Source organism: Cupressus sempervirens, chromosome 2, assembly GCF_028749045.1.
Source record: "Cupressus sempervirens isolate cs-2001-9-10 chromosome 2, ASM2874904v1, whole genome shotgun sequence".
NCBI classification, from domain to species: domain Eukaryota; kingdom Viridiplantae; phylum Streptophyta; class Pinopsida; order Cupressales; family Cupressaceae; genus Cupressus; species Cupressus sempervirens.
In genome coordinates this window covers 325022410-325044149 of record NC_143119.1, presented here as the reverse complement: position 1 = coordinate 325044149, position 21740 = coordinate 325022410, and positions in this window count along the sequence as shown.

The window sequence follows — 21740 nt, the reverse complement described above, 5'->3', positions numbered from 1 at the left end:
TCATGATCTTTGATATTTTGATTGTAATTAATTAAATGTGAATTATTGGGGAAAAGGAATTAAATAAAAGAAAAATAGAAATTAAAATTAATAATAATTATAAAATAATAATAAAGTAATAAATAAAATAATAATAATAAAAGTTAAAAAAATTAAAATGAAAGTTATAAAATTTAAATAGAAATTATTTAAAAAGTAAATTGGAGTTATAAGCTTGCATGGGAATTAACATGTGTCAACAACATGGGGGTTACTGCACCAATTAAGCACAAGGTGTCTACAATTCTATGACTCATCAAAAAGGTTGGAAAAGACCCATGCTTAGTTGGTGACACCTTTTAGCGGTTTCAAGAAGCATTCCAAAGGTTTCTTGAGAGCTCTTTATATTCAGGCATTCATAGAAGCTTAGAGAGAGCGTGGAGAGCAATTGGAGCATTGGAGGACTCAAGAACTTTGAAGAAGGGAGTTTTCTCTACGGGTTTTCTGAGGAAAACTGAATTAGCATCAGAATCCGGGTAGATTCTTCTGATTTTTCTTATGCTATTTCTGCATCATGCATTCCTGTCTTCTTCGTGTCTTCCATATGTCTTTTGAGGAATTTCATATTTTTATTGTATGCATTTTCAATTTGGGCAATTAAATTTATTTGAGAATTTTATATGCATGGATTTTTTAAAAAAAGAAGAGAAAATGGGGCTAGGGTTAATTCATAGCCAAACCCATTAGATTATTTATTGGATAAATTTGAGATCAAAGTTTATAGGAAATTTTTGAAAATTAGAATTTCTAAATTAACCGTGTATATACATGTTTATATATATTTTAATCTACATACACACACATATATATATATATATATATATGCAATTATATATATAAATATGTATACATGATTATATGCTGTGATGTTTTTTTTAATTTTGCAAGTATATATATATATATATATATATATACACACACACACACATATATATACATATATATATATATATATATATACATATATATATACATACATATGTCTATATAATATATATATTTAATTAAAAAAAAAATGAATATCATTAATCAAAAACATTTTTTGAAAAACATTGAACTTTATTTAAAAATTGAATCGCATACTCGCGAATGGAAATCGCATAAGCGATTTAATGCAAATTGAGGCAGGCAGGGAGGGCCGACCCCATACCCCCACCCCACTATGTATATGTGGCAGAGGCCGGCGGCACTACTGCTGTAGGCTCTGCGACACTGTCGCAGGCCTGCAAAAGCAGGCCCGCACGGTACCTCCTCTGTGCAGTGATATAGATATATATGAATTGACTTCCAAGGTTGTGACGCAATTTTGTGATTTGATTATTATATTTTGTTTTATAAAATGTTTTTCTTTTTTTATATGTATAGATGTATATTTATATATATACAAGTGTATATATATATATATATATATATATATATATATATATATATATATATATATATATATATATATAAGTATATATGTATATATATATTATTAACTATAAATGATTATTATAAAGTTCTCAATTAATGGATCACTCTTTTAATGATTAAAATATTGCTATTAAGCTTGTCAATTATGAAGAGATATTAACAATTAATTTAATTAAACTTAGTTTTTTTTTTAATTAAGATTAATTATTAGAATATATAATCGAAGTTTTTGATTCATTGAGAATGTCAATTTTCAAACAATGTCATATAAATCAATTAGAAAATTGAGTCTGATGGAGAAACTTTTATCTATCAAACGAATACTTGGGTTAGGAAAAATGTGAAATTTCTCCACTTGATATAATTTGGAAAAACGTAAACTGAGACTTTTAAAATTCAAAAAACTTAGCAAAACTAAAACATGTGTTTACATTGTGTATTCCTTATGCTATTGTTTTGGGTTTTCGATTGACTAGTGTTGACCAGTATAGGACGTCTACCAGAGGCTTGGGGTTTATGTGACTGTGATGCCATGATGATGTTTTAATCTCGATCTTTATATCCCAACCATGGTTATGTGATGGAATGCTCTATGTATTGGATGTGAATACTGATTGTTATAGTTGAGATTCTTATTTATGAGACTTAACCATTATTTTTGGTCATTGATTAGTTATCCTTGGTTATTTTCTAGTCGCCATGATGGGACCGAAATGTGGATTTATTCTTGATGATGTCATGTTGTGACATGTTTGACTCAACCATTTGTGGAGTCTTCGATCAGTGTGTTTGAGATATATTGTTGGTAATTGAGAACCATTGGATACTTTTGATTATCAGTGATGCTTCAGTTGCCAATAGAGAGCTGTTGTGGTCATGATTTTCTATGGATGTTTGCTCATGGAGATTTGATGTTTTTATTTGATGATTTTATTATGGATTATTTTTTTGATTTTGAGATTTATGATTCCATGAGCATTAGGGTAGGATATCTGCATGTAGTGATGGGAAGTGGTTTGCAATGGGGGCCAGGGCCCTAAGAGGCTACCAAGGTAATTCATTGTAAGTTGGATTAATAAGTGATAACATTCACACCTAATACTAACTGAATGAACCTAAAAAGATAAGTGTTTTTTTTCGCGCCCATGCCTTGTGTGCTTGTATAGGCTAGGATGGGAGTAGTGAGAATGCATGGTTGTGACCTTGCATTCCATAGTATGCCTTGTCAGTATGAGAGGATACTAGTGGCCGCATGAGATCACTATGGACCCGTGGAGTTTAGCTAACTGCCAAGGTAACTTGTACGTGATAAATGCGATGACACTTTCCCGCTTGCATAGTAGGTTCCTACATGTCATTGTGTGCCTCTGGGATTAGATGTCAGTTTTGTGATTGGAACCTTTGAGTTAGTATACTTTTAGGATTCTTGGATTACAGGGATTCATGCTATGTGATTTTGATAACCTGTTTGGGACTTGAGATTATCTCCTTAGCACGGTGGGAGTGGGCCACTTAGGTACCACGTGGTTGGGTGGTAGTGTATTTTCCACTCTTATCATTTGAGATTCATTGAGACATCGTGGTTGATGCGTCCTTCATGATGGTGGATATGTATCCTTTCATTGATGAATAACATATGTTAGATGATGTTATCTTATGCTTATATTTGCATGTTAGATTACTTTCTACATATGATGTGGTATATGTTAGGAGTGACATTCCTACTATGTTAATACCGATGATCTCTTCGATGATTTGGGATGTTACACACGGAGGGATGGCTAAGGCCCACGATGGTCTAATGATGCTATTAACGGTTGGGAGGAACCGTGCACTTAGTTGGTTATGTTTGATCTTATGATGGATGTATACGTATTCTATGATGATGTATCATGAGTATCATGTGATTGTCTTTGATGTATCATGGATTAGAATAGGATGATGTACCTTAATTCATATATGTATATTCTTTGAGCCTGTCCTACCCTATGACATGTATAGAGGATGATTGAGCATTTGGAAATGTAATGTATGAACATTGGACTTATCATTATTATTTCATGTGGATGTTGTACTAGATGGATTCATGTATGTTAGTTAATTTAGATGTAACTCAACGTTAAGGGATTCTTAAAGAAAGAAATCGGTTATGTATGTTATGTTTACTTTTAGATGGACATTGCTATTGCTTCTGTTATTATGTACAAGTTATATGTGGTATTTACTTCCATGTTATTTTTTTAAAAAAAAAAAATGTTACCAAACTTAGTAAAATTCTAGGTTAATTCTTTGGATCCCTTGGTGGGGCATTACAAGTAGGAAGCATAAGGAGATGAGATGTCATGACTTTGTCTCTCATGCATGGTATGTGAATTATAGACTATTACCATGCACCTTATGATACAATGATGATAAGAAAGTACAAGGATTTAGGTATAACATGATTGGCATCTTCCTTATTAATATTGGACGTAAGATATTGTTAAGATTGATATACATTATAGTCATTTTTCATAAATATCATATTTGAAACTTCATCAGGTCGGTAAGCTAGGACCCTATGGAATAAAGACTCGCGATGTTGTGACTTGGAAATCTATGCCGATGGGTTCATAGTATGTTATGATCTATTAGGATAGTTGTTTTAGGGGACCTTTGTGAAAAGATTAATTAATACCCACTCTTATAATGTATATCTCATAATGATAATGATATAGGGTTAGTAATCAAAACTATATGTAATTGAATCAAAGAATATTAGGTATGATGATTTCATTTTTGTGGTATTAACCTAAGGTATGTAACTAACTTTCATGATTGGCTGATTTATCACTATAGATTCAACACTTTGTCATTTGACAGGAAATTGATTAGAATTTGGTTCAAAATGTTAGTTGGATCATTTTATTAGAAAATTAATGTTGATATGCAGATTCTGACATTTTGACATTTCAAAAACTTTATAAGAAAATGATTGAGAAATAAAAATTGATTATGAAAATTAACTATGTTAAAATTTATTATATGATTTATGATTACATGTGATGGGTAGATTTTGATATTCTAACATTTTGAATGAATTATTTGGAATGATTAGGAAAGGAAATTTAACTTAAAATATTTTGATATGGATTTTGCGAAATTTGAAATTTTGTGCATTTATGATATATTTTTTATATAACCTCCTTGGACTACTGATGCTTGAGTTTAATGTGTAGGAAGTGGAACCATGGAAATTCTTGGGGGAAACTAGTTCCAAACCTTTGTGAACATAGTTCAACCAAGGCAAATCTTTGGAAGATTCAAAAGCCTTGTTGTGAAAGTATTTTTCTTCATAAATGTGAATTTTCTTACATGTGGAAATGTTAATCATAAAGATGCATTAGGAACATGTCATGTTGATGTGGAATGTGTTTTTATGTGTCACTTGACACTTGTGAATTTTTTGTGCAATGACATGTCTTGTAGGGTTTTGGTCAAGGTGGCATTTTACCCTAAAACTAATTACCTTGTTAATGAGTAAGTAAACCCACTTGATAAGGGGTAGGATGGGTCACAATCAAAGAAAATTAGAATTTTAACCTGGTTAGAGTTTTGAGGGGTCATTAGGTGGTCCCAAAGTGTTTTTTTTTGTGAAAATGAGCTTCCCATGTGATAGTATAACATGTTAGGGACCTAATTTTGACCATGATATTGACTAGACAGCCTAGAGGGCCATTTTATCCATGCATTATTCCATTAATTCGAATTTGGAGTTGTCACATGTGTTTTCTCCCATGTTTTCAATAAGTCAAATATAGAAAATTTAGAGGGAGACAAGTTTGTAAGAGGAAGTAGGAAGTGGCTTGGTATCTTTGCTAAAATAGTTAGTGAAAAAGCCTTATTAAAGAGTCTTGGACAAACTAGTGTGGTGTTTACACACTCTGTAAGTTTACAGACAATTAGGGTTTTACAGGGAGGTTAAAGGAGTTCTTCATCAACTATCATTTCCGTTAGCTTGGACCAAGGTTGGTGCTCAAACCATGTCCATTTTTTCTAGTATTGCATAATGAATCTATAAGTAAGGAGTGTGGCTATGAGATCATGTGTTCTTGCATTGTGTAGTGATTGTGTTTTATGTTTCATGCATAATTTTTTTTTTTTGGTTGGATGTGAAATTGTGCATGGGTGTGAAGGCTTCACTCACCCTTTGGAGGGAGGAGAAGTCTTGGGTGAAGGGATTAGTTGGGCTCAATATTGAAGTTGAGAGATTCACCTCTTGGAGAGGGTTTTGTTGTTCATGAAATATAGGCTCCATTGAAGCCATATGCCTTGTTTAATAGCCTTGGAGAGGCATTTATATCATGGGAGGTATAAGTGTATTGATGGGATAAGGAAGATGTATTTTGATAGCCTAAAAAAGGTATTGTACAATTGTAAATGTAAATGTGTATATGAATATGGCATTCTCCTCTTTAGAGAGCCCACCTTCACCTAATGTGTAATAATTCCAATGATGAATCCATGTGTAAACCTTGGAAGGGATTTGTTATGCATTGTGTTGTAATATTTCATGCATCATCAAATGTTGTATGTGTGCATCCCATTTGAACTTGTTTCCCCTGTTCGGTGGGTGGCTTCATAGAAGCCTAGAATGGGAGGTGAGCCTCCATGGTTCTTGTGTAAATATATTTTGCAAGTTTTGTGCTCATTAGATCCATAAAGAAATTAGGGTTTCTCCCTTGTATAAATAAAGCAAAAGATATGTCAATATGCAATGTATTTGAAAGGAGCAATCTTCCTTCATATCATTGTGTACCATGTTGCCATGACAAGACCCCATTGTGTTTTTATGTAATGTGTGGTAGAGGAGGAATTACTCTTCAATGCATAATATTGTGATTATGAAATTTGAGAAAGAAATGAAGAAGTTGGAATATGGGTACAAGTAGTTGCATTTCTAAGATTTTATGTATACATACATTCTGCATTTTAATAGAAATATTATTTCATCATCATAGTTGTAAATGGAAGAAAAGAAAGAGTCTCATGTAAAGGAATAGTTTATGCTTGATGCCTATGTAGAGGAAGAATCGGTTTCCATGTTGATTTATGAATCAAAACAATAGACAAGTTTTCATAGATTGCTCAGGTGAGAGATTCATTGTAATAGTTATTCTATTTAAAACTTAGGTGATTCCATTGTAAAATTCCATGTTGTGTATTTTGATACAATAAAAAATAAAAATTATTATGTTGCAATATTAATATGTATGCATGAGATATATTCGGTTATGCTCCAAGTTAATAAGCAACTCTATTTATGAGTTATTCATCAATTGGAATTATATGTTTGACCTTGTGTATGTGTTGTGTATTAAACTATTTATTTTTAAGCATAACCCTATAGATTAGATAGATAATAAAAGAAGAAGAAGAAGCATAAAACCCATAAAAGGGCATCCCTATACATGTGCATTAGCTCTCCAGATTTTGTATGGGAAGGGAAAAATAACCCCCCTCCCATTTACATACCAATTAAATATTGAAGAAAATATTCCTTGGGATCCTCTTGATAGGAGAAAAAATAATAAAATATCTTAAAACTTCATTATCCAAAGATTTCATTATGTCTTAAGGGAAGAAAGACTTAATATGTATTAAACAAAAGAAAATATTGCGCAATGCCCATTCACATGCACCTTGGGCTTGATGAGCTTTATGTATATAAAAATATAAACTATGTCTGAGTAGGCCTTTTTGGGAGATAACCACTCCCCATTGTACTACCCCATACCCCATTCCCATTGACCAATGCAAGGCCATGTCAGGTGTAAAGGTTTGAATAGACCCCACCTCAAAGATTCGTGTACCTTGGGTGATGCCTACATCGTGTATCAGCCCCTCCACCAACCACATGAATCAAGATAGGTGGCACATGAGTTTGAGAAGGGAAAAACATGAGGGGGGAGTGGGGGGAAGTTGAGATGCACTTGGGAGAAGCACTAGATGTAGACATTTGGGTGGGAAGGTGAGCTACCATACAGGTAGTAGGAGTTAAGGGGAGGCAATAATATTAAGTATTGTATAGGTATCATGGGAGGAATAAGACATAATTTGGCCAGGGTGGAGTTAGATATGTTTAAGGTAAATATCTAATGGTAAGAGAAGATAGCATAAGAAGTTGTATGGTTAGTTGTAGATAGTGGTCATGTAGAAAAATTAAAAGTATTTGTGTAATTTAGTAATGAGATAAAAGCATACCTATATTTTGATCTTTACTATGTATGTTAGCATATGTTAGCTAGTGCATATATATGTTTAGCAATAATATTATTGTATGTTACTTAGTATATATATAAATATATTAAATACTATATATTCTTCAATTCTATTTGAAATAGGCTTAACAATGCATTATAATCTATACATGGAGAGTACATAAATATAGTCTTAACACACACACACACACACACACACACACACACACACATTTCAAGCTATCCTTTAATTATCAAAATAAGAAGAAAGCTGTTTGAATTGAAATAAATTGGTAAGTTAATCAATATATTTGAATGTGAATGAAAAGAGAGCTAGTGGTGGTTCCATGTTAATGATGTAGTAACATTTATTAGATTTTGAGATATGATTAGGATGTTGAAATGATGTGGATATTTAAGGAAAAATATTTCAACAGTAGGAATTCATGGTAAGAGGTTTTTGGTACTTAAGAAATAATATAATGTCCTTCACCATGGGACACACTAATGATTTAGGGTAGATTATCATTTGGTTAATGAATACAATGTAGATAAACACCATCAACATGTGATGTTAGGGCTTAATAGGAAATGATGAGCATAAGGATATATAGTGGTGTTTATATCGTAATTTTGGATCATAATTTTTCCATCTAATGGTTGTACTTCACTAATGTCATATATACTTAACTTTACAATTCTAGGTTGATATATATCCAAACTTTTATATTAAGGTCATTGTGATATAGATTCAACTATACCTCACCCTCATAATAGTTGTATGAACATCTTGTAATTCTAAGGAACCTTAAGAAATTCCTATAACTAAGTATATTGCCCATCAATTTAATTATTATTAAAAGCAAAAGTATTGAACAAATAAGGTATTGGTTCATAACACCAACAATATTGAAGCATTCAATTAATCATACCCTTTAAGCTGACCAAACTATAGCATCAATTCCAAGGTAGTCGTTGAAGTTGTATTCCCCTATGGACACAAATATTACTTGACCCTAGGTAGATGTACGCTAACACCTAATTAATCATGGTTCGAGTTACAATATGTGTGTCCCAAATGTTAGCTAATTTAATTTTTTTTTAAAAAATTGTGTTTAAGAGAAATTGGTGGATTTAAATCATTTGGTTAAATACTATGTGTTTTCTAATATTCTATTTATAGTCTTGTGATGTTTATTTTCATGATGGTTTTTCTTTGTGGTTTGTTTAGTTGGCCAAGTTAGGATGTGAACTAGAGCAAGTTTTTGAGATTTCTTTTATGATTATTTGACTAGATGTTATGATGAACTTTATTATTTGAATTGAGATTTATGTTCCATGAGTTTTATTCTATTGAGCAATTTTGAGAACTTGGGTTTTGAGAACCAATGTTATTTTTTGAGTTATTATGAGTTGTTACTCATTGATTGGATATCATTTATTGTTGACAATTGAGTTTTATTAATGAATGATCAGTTTTGATTAAGTAAAAATAGGTTTTAAAGGACCTGAAACCTTTTAAAAAGTAACCAAAAGTCTAGAGAAAACAGCATAAAGCTACCATCTAAGTCTAAAAGAAGGTTTTGATTAATGAATGATCAGTTATTCATTGGTGGTGTTTTTATTGATGGAGTTAGAGATTGGTAGTTTACTTTTATTGATGAAAATTGTTATCTGTCGATCATTGTGCTTGTGATACTTGACATCAATTTTGAGGTGGTTTCATATTTTTGGTCTTGGTATTTGTATGTTAACTTGGTATGTGGTGTTGGTATTGGATGAGTGTCCTTTTGATTTTGATTATCTCTTCTTCTTGAGTAGTTTGTGTTACCCTTGAGATAGTTTTGGCTATCAAGATTCCTTGCCTAGGATTATTTCATGATTTATGGTGGGAGTGGGAGCTTGATTAGATGACCACGCGGTTGGGAGGTAGTGTATTCTTACCATTTGTGTCCCCCTTAGATTGATAGATTTTGGATGTTTCTTGATATAGTGGTACCATTATCATTCTTCCTCTTATCTTGAAGACTTCTTTTCGTTGGATTTATCTATGTATCATATGTTATGAGTTCCTATGTGATATTGTATTTTATATTGATGTACTTGTATCTATTTTCACATACCTTGTGATATGTGCAGTGGATGTTATTCATTAGATGTGCTTTCAAATTATTAGTTGTAATTATGCATTTTCTTATATGACTATGTATGTGTTTATTCATTTTATGATTATGGACATTGTAATTGAGACTTAAATTTATTAACAAAACTTTCTTAAATGTGACTCAATGTGAAGGAACCCTTGAGGAATTGAAACTATATTTATAATTGATTACATGTTCTTGATGTGTATGTATGTATTACTTCCACATTATTGTTACTATGATATTGTATAAAATTAAAAAAGAAAAAAATTCAGTAAAATTTGTAACATATTAGGTTTATTTCTTTTGGGTTCCCAAGTGGGGCATTACATGAGCATTATTGGTGAGATGATGTATTTATCGGGTTTGCAGATTTTGCATAAAAGTGATGGTATTTTCTTATTAGAGACTAATTATTTGAAAGATTTTTTGAAAATATTTGGTTTGAAAAGTTGTAAACATATTGGTACACCTATGGTAATTGGTCATAAGTTATTTAGCACAAATGAGACATCTACCATTGAATAGAAGAAGTATAGATCTATGATTGGAGGTTTATAATATTTGTCTCATACAAGACCACATACAGCTAAGGAAATTGGCATTGTTTTGATATTTCAAGTTGATCCTAAAGAATCAAATTTTGTAGTCTAGTAAAATGGATTTTAAGATATTTAAAGGGTACATTTGATTTTGGGTTATGGCATGATAGATCAAATAACTTTACGTTATGTGTACATACTGATGCAAACTGGGTAGGAAGTATGGATAAGAGAAAGAGTACAAATGGTAGAGCATTTTTTTAGGAGGAATATTAGTTTCTTGGCTAAGAAAGAAACAAGGTTGTATTTATAGAGTACAATAGAAGAAGAGTATGTAACATCAACAAATAATTGTAATCAAATCATAAGGATGAAGAAAATGTTGAAGGATATTGGAGTTGTGTTTATAGAGCCTATTATCATACATTGTGATAACATAAGTATAGTGAGTATGTCTAAGAATCATGTGTTAAATTCTATGACAAAGAATGTTTCCATTAAGTATCATGTTTTGAGAGAAAAATTTGTGGAGAAGGAGATAATATTAGAGTATATTAGTAAAAAGGAGTAGATATAAGACATATATACAAAGCCCTTGTCAAACGATATATATTTGAGCATTTGAGAGGTATTATTGGGGTTATTCCCAAGCCTAATTCTAAGAAAATGATGTAGAGATAACATCTATCCATAGGTATAGAGCACTATTATTTATATGGGCTAAATTTTATATGTTTCCTTTATGAGGGGGTATCTATGTTTGGGTTGAGTCATAAAGGAATCTTGGTAGCTGGTATTTAATAGTGCCTTTGGACACTTGATCTTATTGACAACTTATTTGTAACATAATTCACATAATGATACCTTTGTCATTAATGTTAGTGGAGGAGAAGATATACATGAAAAAAATCTCATGGTATGTTGAAATAGGATAGAAGATTAGTATAAACTAAAACAGAGAAGAACTGTACATCCTATGGTGAAAGTATTGATTTCAATAAGGAAATAATATCTATGGGGGAGAAACATCAATGAAGAGTTATTCTTGAGACTCAAATATGATTGATCAAGAGAATTTGAAAAGAAAGAGTAGAAAAATGAGATATACATTTGGTATTCATGGAACTTAGATATTTTTCATCTATATTGTTGAGGGTAAAAGCACAGATTTGTGTCACCGTTTGTGATACAAAAACCTGTTTTGGTCAAATCTCATTTCTCTATGAAAACTCAATTTTTTTCAAAAATTAAAAATACCCTTTTAGAGATCTCAAATTCAATATCATCATTATATAAATTTTTTAGTGTTTTGATTAGTTATAATATGTAATAATATCAAAATATTATAAGTCAATATTTCAACATTTCCAAAGATGCTCCCTCAAAAAAGGAAAAAAAAATAGTAAATCATATCAAAAAAATAAAAATTTATATTTATCACTAGAGAAGAGAATTCTCTTCATGAATATGTAATTTTTTTTCAAGAAGGTATAGATTTGATAGGGAAGTTTTGACGGGAGGAAAAAACTATTGGATTCTGACAAGGTCAAACTTGAGTACTTATAAGAAAATATACATCAAAAATAATTATTTCTTTTTTTTTTTTCACTAGCTATACATGTCATCTATAAAATATTTTCAAATTAGAACAAAAAAAGATGATTTGCACATACTTGTTTGACGGGAACTACATCCTATATTTTTTACAGTTAAAAAAGGGACTTCAAAATAAAATAAAATGAATAAATTCTTAGTCAACAAAATTATAAAAATTATAGGCATAAAATTCATACAATTCTACACATTTCATCAGTTTACATCATCTTCATATTTCAAACACAAATACCATTTTTTTTGTCATTAATGTTGAACTGTCACATTCTGATATCACGTTTCTTTATAAAAGATGACACAGGTTTGTGCTTTTACTAGTCATTAATGCTAAAGATTATTAGCATGAATGCTAATGATATTCCTATGAAGGATTATCTTGGCATTGTTGGAGTATTTGGGAGATCTTTAGTATGATTATATGTTTCATTCATGGTAGTGGTTTTCATTGATGTCAACATACTAGTTATTTTGTGAAGACCAACAAAGTAGTAGACAAAGATTGAGATTGTGGGGTGTGAGGATTGAAAATGTAGACAAGCACAGTCAAGGACATATTATATAGAGTGTCTTGGTGATGTGGCTAAGAGCACATGAAGAAGTATGACTATACTTGAAAGTTATTTGAGATTTATTGAAGATAGAGTTGCAACAGAGTTCTTGAGAAGTGGTTTCTAGTAATTGGATTATATTTCCTAACAAAGATAGAATCTATTCAAGTACAATTAGAATGAGGAAGAAGACATAATGATGACAACATAATTAATTTCTCTAAGTTTGAGGTTGCATGTGTGAATATTTGTGAAGATTGTGAGATGAAAATGTTATATAATTATGAAAAGATGTGTTGTTATGTGCATTGTATTATCTTAATGTGTTCCTATTGTAATTATAAATTGAGAAAGCCTCAAGGATGACTCAATAATTAGTTTTTAGGACTTGTTATAAATGATTTTTTTTCTTGTGATTATGTAAGTATATGTGTAAAGTGGTTACAAATTATAAGTGTGGATTGCAAATTACAAGTGAGTAAGAAATCTAAGGGATTTTATGTGATGTGAGTATGTGAATTTGATATTAAATTTAGAGAAGCATTTGGTACAATAGATGCACATTGAGAGAGTGAAGTGATTATATTTGGAAGAGATTACTACTACACAATTGATCATTTGGTATTATTCTTTAAGGAATACTACTAAGGCCAATTAGACTATGAGTTTAGTGATCCTACCTTTGATGTTTTTTGGACAAAGGGTCTTTCTTCCTTCCACAACTCCTAACATGGCTAGAAAAAATCCTAACAAGGTTGGAATATCCTCACATGGGTTAAAGGTCTCCAATGATATGTATTGAATGTATTTCATTGACTCCTAATAAGGTCCATCCTTTTGCAAGGAACTTATATATTAGTACATCATTTTGTGGGTATGCTCCCCACCAAGGTCATCCCTCTAATCAAGGGTTTCCATAGCTAAAAAATATGGTATTTTTGTGTATGGTTATCTTCTTTTGGTTGTTGCACTTGTTGATTACATGTTTTAGAATTATTAAGGTTAAGGGTATGTGTAGGATTATGTTGTGCCAAAAAGAGATGATATGATAAATATTTTGTTTTGAAACACTTAAAAGAATTTCAAAATCCACTATGACTTTCTAACCACCCAACCAAATACCATAAAAATAATTTAATAACTTGACAAAGCCTAGTATTTTTTTGGATACCAACCCTACATGGTCAATGCAAAACATGTCCCAAAAACATGTTTTTGGCTTGTTCTTGTGTTCATTTGACTTTGAGCATGTATTTGATGACTTTTTTTTCACCCAAATTTAATGAAAAAAAAGGGTTTCTTAAGAATTATCTCAACTTTCCATCAATGTAATGCCTGTCAAATTATGAGTTCAATAAATAAATATTACTTATTTTCTAATGGAGTTGCCTATAAAGTGTTGATTGGCCCACTGATTGAAAAATAACTATAAATTTCAAATGATATAACATTTTTGAAATAAAAAGGATGAATCATATTACATAATTCTTCTACTATAAGAAAAAAAGGAAAATACAATTTTGTGAAGTTTTGAATTAGTTAAGGTAGTCAAACATGAGAGTCTTTTATTCCAAAAATATTATAGTAGAAAATTCATAATTAATTATTTATTTGGAATAAAAAAACCCAAAAATATGCATCACATCTAGATATGAGTCTACTTATTATATCTAGAATCTTATTTAAAAATATTATCATTTTATTTTGATTAAAGTGGCTAGACATAAACATATTTCTTATTTTTGTCCTCAACTTTTTGTAAAATTACATTAAAATTCAATTTTTTGACCAATCAAATTTTGTTTTATTTTTAGATAAGGCCCAATAGTTTAGAAAAAAAATTCAATTTCCTATAGATTATTTTATTTCAACATTTTTCTATAGAAATTTCACAACAAATTCAAAATTGTGCGTCAAGTTGACATAACCCTAAGTTTCTAATTTTTTACTACCACTTTAAGGCATAGTTTGGTTGACCATGATCCTAAACATATCCTTAACAAGAGTCTTTTTATTAGATAACTAATTCATCACCCCCTCTTAGTTATCTTGGTGGACTTTACTTTCTAACAGTCAATGGAGAATAAAAATTGCATATTTAATCTAACACATACAAGTCAATTAAGCCATCTCACAAATCTCCAAGAAGGGGTTGACCACCAAGTGGACATAGAATGGGAAAAGGAAAGGATACCCTATAGGTGGTAGGTCCTACCTATGTTTTTTTTCAATAAGTAAAGGAAAATCAAGGAGGATGTGTTATATCCTAACCCAAAATTTCCTAAGAAAGAGAGAGAAATTGAGATGTGTGTGAAAAGTGTAAGGGTACAATGAAAACAAACCAAAAAGGAGATAAATGATCACCAAATTTAAATACTTATAGTTTAGGACAACACATTTCTACATAGGAGAAACCATATCCTTTTAAAGTGGATTATTTGAGATTATTGGATTTCATACCCTCTTTTTGTAGAAGAGACAAAGTTCCTAAATTTGAGAAATAAACTTCTTACTCAAACACATGTTTTGTTCCTCTTTAGATTTCAATCAATTCAATATAAGAGTGATCTACACTCTCCTAATACTTTAGCTCCTAAATTAAAGTAATACAATGGACATGATTAAGGATTTGTACACAAAATATTGAGGCTTATAGAAAACCTATGCCACACTTATCTAACAAAGGTTTATTTTTCCAACATCCTCCTTTGTTGACATCCCATCCACCATCAGATTATGTATCTATATGTTTCTTTAAAAAGAGATAGATTTTTTTCTAATTTTCTTCTTCGCAAGTATTTTATATTGCTCAAATGAAATAATAAATGTAGGGAAAACCTTGAGAGTATTTAATAATTTATATGTCACATTATCACAACCACACTTCAAATAAATTTTGAAAATTTCACATAAAATTCAACAACTAATTCATCCTAATATCATTTACATAAGAGGTAGAAATGAGTGGTATCTAAGTTTTCATTAGTTTAAATAACATCTAAGTCCCTTTTTGGGAAGACATTTGGATTTTGGATCACCCCCTTCGTGATGACCCTAGATGGAATGGGTTTATGGTGTAGTGCAAGAATTAGTTTGGTACTTTGGTTAGTGATTACTAGAATAATGATATGTGGGTCAATCTTCTTAGGGTGGACCTGAATTTGGTGGAGCTTGCTAAATTCCTGAATGCTTGTTGTTTGAATCATGAAGAAGATGTTTTGATTTGGAAAGATGATCTTAGTGGAGAATACTCCATTTTGTCTGCCTACACAAATTCTTTTCAGGATCATGATGCACCTTGCTGGGCTACGGCTTGGGTGAAAAGTATGACTCCTAAAGTTAATATATTTTTTTGGATTCTTTTGCAAAACAAAATTTTAACTCTTGACAATCTTAAGAAGAGGGAGTTTTTCATTGTCAATCGATGTGTCCTCTGCAAAAATGATGGGGAGTCGGTGGACCATATTATGCTCCATTGCTCCTTTACTAAGCAAGTTTGGGATTTTATTTGGAGTTTGATGAACATGGACTAGGTATCCCATGCTACCATCTAGCTATTCTTTTCTTCTTGGAGAGCTCCTTCCAAGAATACTTTAATTATCAAATTGTGGGAACTTATTCTTCCTTATCTTTGTTGGGGTATATGGAAGGAACATAATGACAAAATCTTTAGAGGGGTGGAATCCAATCCTACTCAGGTTTTCCATAAAATCAAGGTCCTTTTGCATGAAAATATCAAAAATTATGGTAAGGGACAGCAACCTTTTAATGAATGGGATGCTAGGGTGATGAATAACTAGAATATGATTTTGAATACTAAAGATCCCAACCCTAGGGAAGGTGCTAGATGGGATTTCTCTCTGACTAATTGGTTCAAAATTAACTTTGATGGGGCCTTGAAAGGGAACCTGGGCATTGCTGGTTGTGGAGTGATAATTATAAATTCTAATGGGGACTTTGTTGGTGGTATGGCAATACCTTTGGGTCATCAAACCAATCATGTTGTTGAAGCCTCTGTTGCACTTTATGGTCTTATTTATGCTAAAGATTTAAACTTGAAGAACATTTGGATTGAAGGTGATTCTTGCAATATTATAAACTACTTAAAAAAAAATTATCCACCTTCATGAACCATTAGTAATATTATTTCTAAGGCCAGTTATATTATTAACTCCTTTCAAAATTGTATTATATCCCATAATTATAGGGAAGCTAATGGTTTAGTTGATTGGGCTTCGAATGTGGCATGTTGTAATGATCAAAAAATCATATGGGATTCATATTAATCTTTACTGATTGATGGCCATGAGCATGTTAAGTAGGACAAATGGAAATCCCAACAAAAAATCCTTTAATTATGATGCTGTCAAAGAATTATGATTTTAACTCCTTTGGAGTGAGGTGGAAAATTATTTTTAGAAATGTGGGTAGATCGCATAGTTTATGGGTTGCCTCTTTCTATCCATGCTCAGGTAGTGGTATTCATGAAGTTTTTGGGGGCTTTCAATGCGTGCAAACTAGTGCTTTTGTTGCAGAGATCATGGGAGGTAAGACAAAAAGGGTAAAACTGCCTAGTTGTGTGGACTGGAAAAAGAAAGCTGAGGTGTAGGATATCCTTAGGCATGGAAATTTTACTGGTTACATGGAGAGAATCAAAGGTAACAACCTAGCTATTATGCACCAGTTTGTGAAATCTTGGAAGGATGGTTCTGTTATGGTTGGGAACCAGAGGCTGGAGGTTACAAAATAAATCATTGCAGAGGCTACAAGTTTGGAGTTGGATGGGATGAATTTCTACAAGGAAGATCTTAGATAAGGTGATTGATGACTTTGTCGAGACCGAACAGGAAAGAAATTGACTGGTTTAAATAGGTACTTCTTATTTTAACCCAACTTCTGTATCTTGTCCGTGGCAGTTTTTGTTCTATGTTATTATGGAATATATGACTTTGGATGGAAGATATACAAAACTATATGGTTACCATTTTGTGTTGGCAAATCATTTTTGTCATGACATTAGGGTAAATTTTCCTTTTTACCTATTGCAATCTCTCTCCATTTCTACACTAGCTATTTAGCGTGACCCAACTGTGAACATGTTTGTCATGAAGGATTAATGGTTTTGATTATGAATGTGCTGAAATCTAAAAAAATCTCGAAACCTAGAAATTTTAAAGGGGAAGATCAAGATACTGAAGGAAGTATTCAGGAAAAGGGCTACAACTCTAAGACACAAGATGAGGTGGAAGGGGGTCTGGTTAGCCCTAAAAGAGGTTTAGGTGGTAGCACTAAAAAGAAAAAAAAGAGTGTTGAGAAGGATGATTTTGATCAGGAGAGGGAAAGTGATTTTGTTGATGAAATTGTTAGAGAACATGCAAAAAATAGGGGATGAAGCAAAGGGAAGGGAAAAGGTTGTATAGATGAGAGGGCTTCTCCTCTGTCAGATGATGAGCCCCTTGCTAATCATTTGGAAAGAAAAAGAAAGTCTTTACAGTGATAGGATAACAAAAATGTGAAAAAAAGGATTGAGGCTTCCAACTTTATTGATGATGGTGAACAGGGGTCCAAATCTGACGGAGGCAATTGTGTTGGAATTGGGCCCTCTAAAGGCTTATTTGGTAACCCTAGTTCTATACAAAAGGACATTAACATTCTTAAACATAAAATGGTGTTGTTGAACAAAGAAATGGAGCATCTTAGCAAGTTGGCCAGAGGGGAAAGAACATTAGGTCAGCATATCGACAAGCTCTCAGAGGTCATAGGTAATGCAGAAGAAGTGAAAAATTTGATGCATAAGATCTCTGTGTTGGAAGCCAAGCAGAAGGTGATGGACAAGGACATTAATAGTATTTAGGGGAAGGTGTCAAAATTTGAAACCAGGTTGGGTAACATGGATAAACAACTCAGACAATTAGGGGATAACATGACCAGCTTCTTGAAAAAGAATGAGGTAGATAAAGGTCAAGTTTCTCCCCCGAGGGCAGACTCTCAAGGTCCTAGCAAGCGTACTCGGGCCAATTCAAAGAAGATGGAGGAAACCACTAAGAAGGATGAGGTGAATACTGCTGCTGAGACTATGCATTCTCTGGTGGACCAGGTTGTGCATCTGATTAATACTCCTTAGCTCGTCGGTTGTTGTTCCTTTGCTGGTCTTTTTTTGTCTTTTCTAGCAATGTCATTTGTGACCTCTTTTCATTTTCTGAGGTCCATTTCATTTTGTTTGTTTGTTCTCTTTTCATGATACTTTCTTAATACTCTGTTAATGTAAGGTTTTGGGTCCTTTAAAACTTGGTTTTACATAATCAAAACATTTCTCCAAAACTATGTGACATTTTAAGACTATCTCTTGGGGGATCATTTTCATTCATGGTGATACATTTTATGGTGTAATCATAATTTTGAAAAACATAATAGCCTTTCTTATCCTTACCTCCATGATTGGGGGAAGTGTGTTAGAGAAAAAGGTTAATTTAATTTCATTTATTATATTACTTTTTCTACCTTCTTAGGATTTTGCTTTATACATTTTTGAGCTTTCTCTATTTAATAATTATTTTGTAATTATTAAATAGCCTTCACCTTTAGGTTACCCTTTGTAATTTTTAGGTTACCCTTTTCAGGTTTCAATCTCCTTTTATAAGGATTGATCTCTTTGTAATTATTATCACTTCTTCATTTGAATATACAATGTGTGTTTCCAGATCAAAACCTTGCCTCTTCTTGTCTTTTTCTTCTCCATCACAGGTTTTCTACATATAGGTATTCATGGGCTTCGTGGATTTGATTGCATATTTGTATATTTTTCCTTTATGATCATTGTTGATATCATTTGTAAGAATTTTTAATGCAAACATATTGACATAATGTGCCACTCCTTGCTTTTCAGAATCTTTTTCATCATTGTGATTTATTGTACTTGCACTACATTATAAAGTGCCATTGGGGGGTAGTTGTTTTCCTTTTAGTGTCCTCTTCCTTTGTCAAGTGAGTGTCCCTTCCACAACATTATCCCCATGATGTGTCGATGACACGTGCCTTTGTAGGTGTCTATACCTCTTCCTCACTCTCGACGTTCTTGGATCTTTATGCTTTGTAGGAGACTTTTGGCCCACTTTCTTAGCTACCTATCACTTCACCCTTTTCTACATTAGGGGGGTTCTTCTATTGTTTCTAATGCTTACTTAGTTTTTTGGAGTGAGCTATGTATTAAGTGTTTAATCCTATGTACTAGGTGATTGTAGTGGTTGGATACCTATGCATTTTGGTGAGATGGATCATCTACCATTTAGACACTCTTCTTTCCGTTCCTACTTTTAGTTGTAGCCTTCCTTGGTTTCTGTATTTTCAAGTTTAGTTGTTTGGCTTTGTTTGCCTCTTGATTCGATACAGATTATAGTCTTCTCTACTTGTTCAGGTTCTATTTTAGTGGAGGTTCTATAGATCAGGAGTTTCCTTTTGACAGAGTTTGTGGCTTCTTCATGCTTCAGTGGTTTTTTCCCTGATCACTCTTTGTTGCTTTTTTTGGAACATTCCTCTTATTGGAGGCTTTTGCAGTCCTTCACTAGGGTTTCAACTATCTCTTTTTGGATTAGATTTTTTCCCACTAGAATTTCTCCATTTCTCTATTTCACAAAGATTTTGTTGTGATTGGGTACCTCATTAGGCCTTGTTGTCGAGACCCAAGTTTGTTTTCAACATTGTAGTTTCCTTGCTCTTTCTACACGTTTGTATCTATATTGTTGCTCATCTTAAGGGGGGGTGTTAGAGAAAAAGGTTAATTTATTTTCATTTATTAAATTACCTTTTCTCCCTTCTTAAGATTTCACTTTATGCATTTTTTAGCTTTCTCTATTTAATAATTATTTTTTAATTATTAAATAGCTTTCACCTTTAGGTTACCCTTTTTGAATTTTGATCTCCTTTTATAAGGATTGATCTCTTTATAATTATTATGACTTCTTCATTTGAATATGCAATTTGCATGTTTTCAAATCAAGCCCTTGCCTCTCCTTGTCTTTTTCTTCTCTGTGGTAGGTTTTCTGCATGCAAGTATTCATGGGCTTCATGGATTTGATTTTCATATTTGCTCAAATCCTACAAAGTGTACCATTTCAATCTCCTATCCTTTCTAAGGATCCATCTTCCCTTGGATGAGTGACATATTTTCTTATCATGTGACATCCTTTTTTGCATGATTTTTTGTTTATTATTATTATTATAGATTCTCACTTTTTCCAATTTTTCATTAGTTTAAATAGCATCTAAGTTCTTATAACATTTCTCCAAAACTATGTGACATTTTAAGACTATCTCTTGGGGGATCATTGTCATTCATGGCAATACATTTTTTGGTGCAATCATAATTTTGACAAACATAATAGCATTTCTTATCTGTACCTCCATGATTAGGGGGAAAGTGTACCATTTCAATCTCCTATCATTTCTAAGGATCCATCTTCCCTTGGATGAGTGATATATATATTTTTATCATGTGACATCCTCTCTTGAATGATTTTTTTTGTTTTTATTATAGATTCTCTCTTTTTCCAAGAGCCATATCCTTGATTATAATGTTTTTTTTTCTTTTTCTTGAAAGCATATACCTATCATATGCAAATATCTCACATGGGACCGAAAGTATGTTACCCTTCAACAAGAATACGTTTCACTAGTAATGAGGAAATTAAGGTGTCTTATGCATTGTTGATGTGATGTAATAAAAAAAATAGATGAAATAAGATGACTCCACAAAACCTAGAAGCAAAACTTGAATCTATTCTTGGATGAAGCTTGTTGAACCTTTCTAGAATGTTATCTAAAGAATGATTTATTGAATTCTTTATTCTTGAATTGAGGACACAATTATATGATGTGATGTCAAAATAAGGGGAGATTTGTTTTTATACCTCTCTTGAGTTTTTTAGGGTGTTGAATTTGAAACAAGCTAACATAGGCTTAATATTCCAATTCCCACAAGATAACCATCAAGTGATTTTAATTTTGGATTGGATCAACCAAGGTAACTTTCTCCTAGTAGTGGGTTAGCCAAGGAAACAAACTCTTGGGAGTGGGTTTCTCAAGGAAAATTGCCCCCAACCAAATGTGTATTAGATCTAGAGGCACAAACTACTAAAAAGACAAGTATCAAGCATGATATGCATCCTTGCTAAAATAGGGCCTATATAAACAATAAAATGT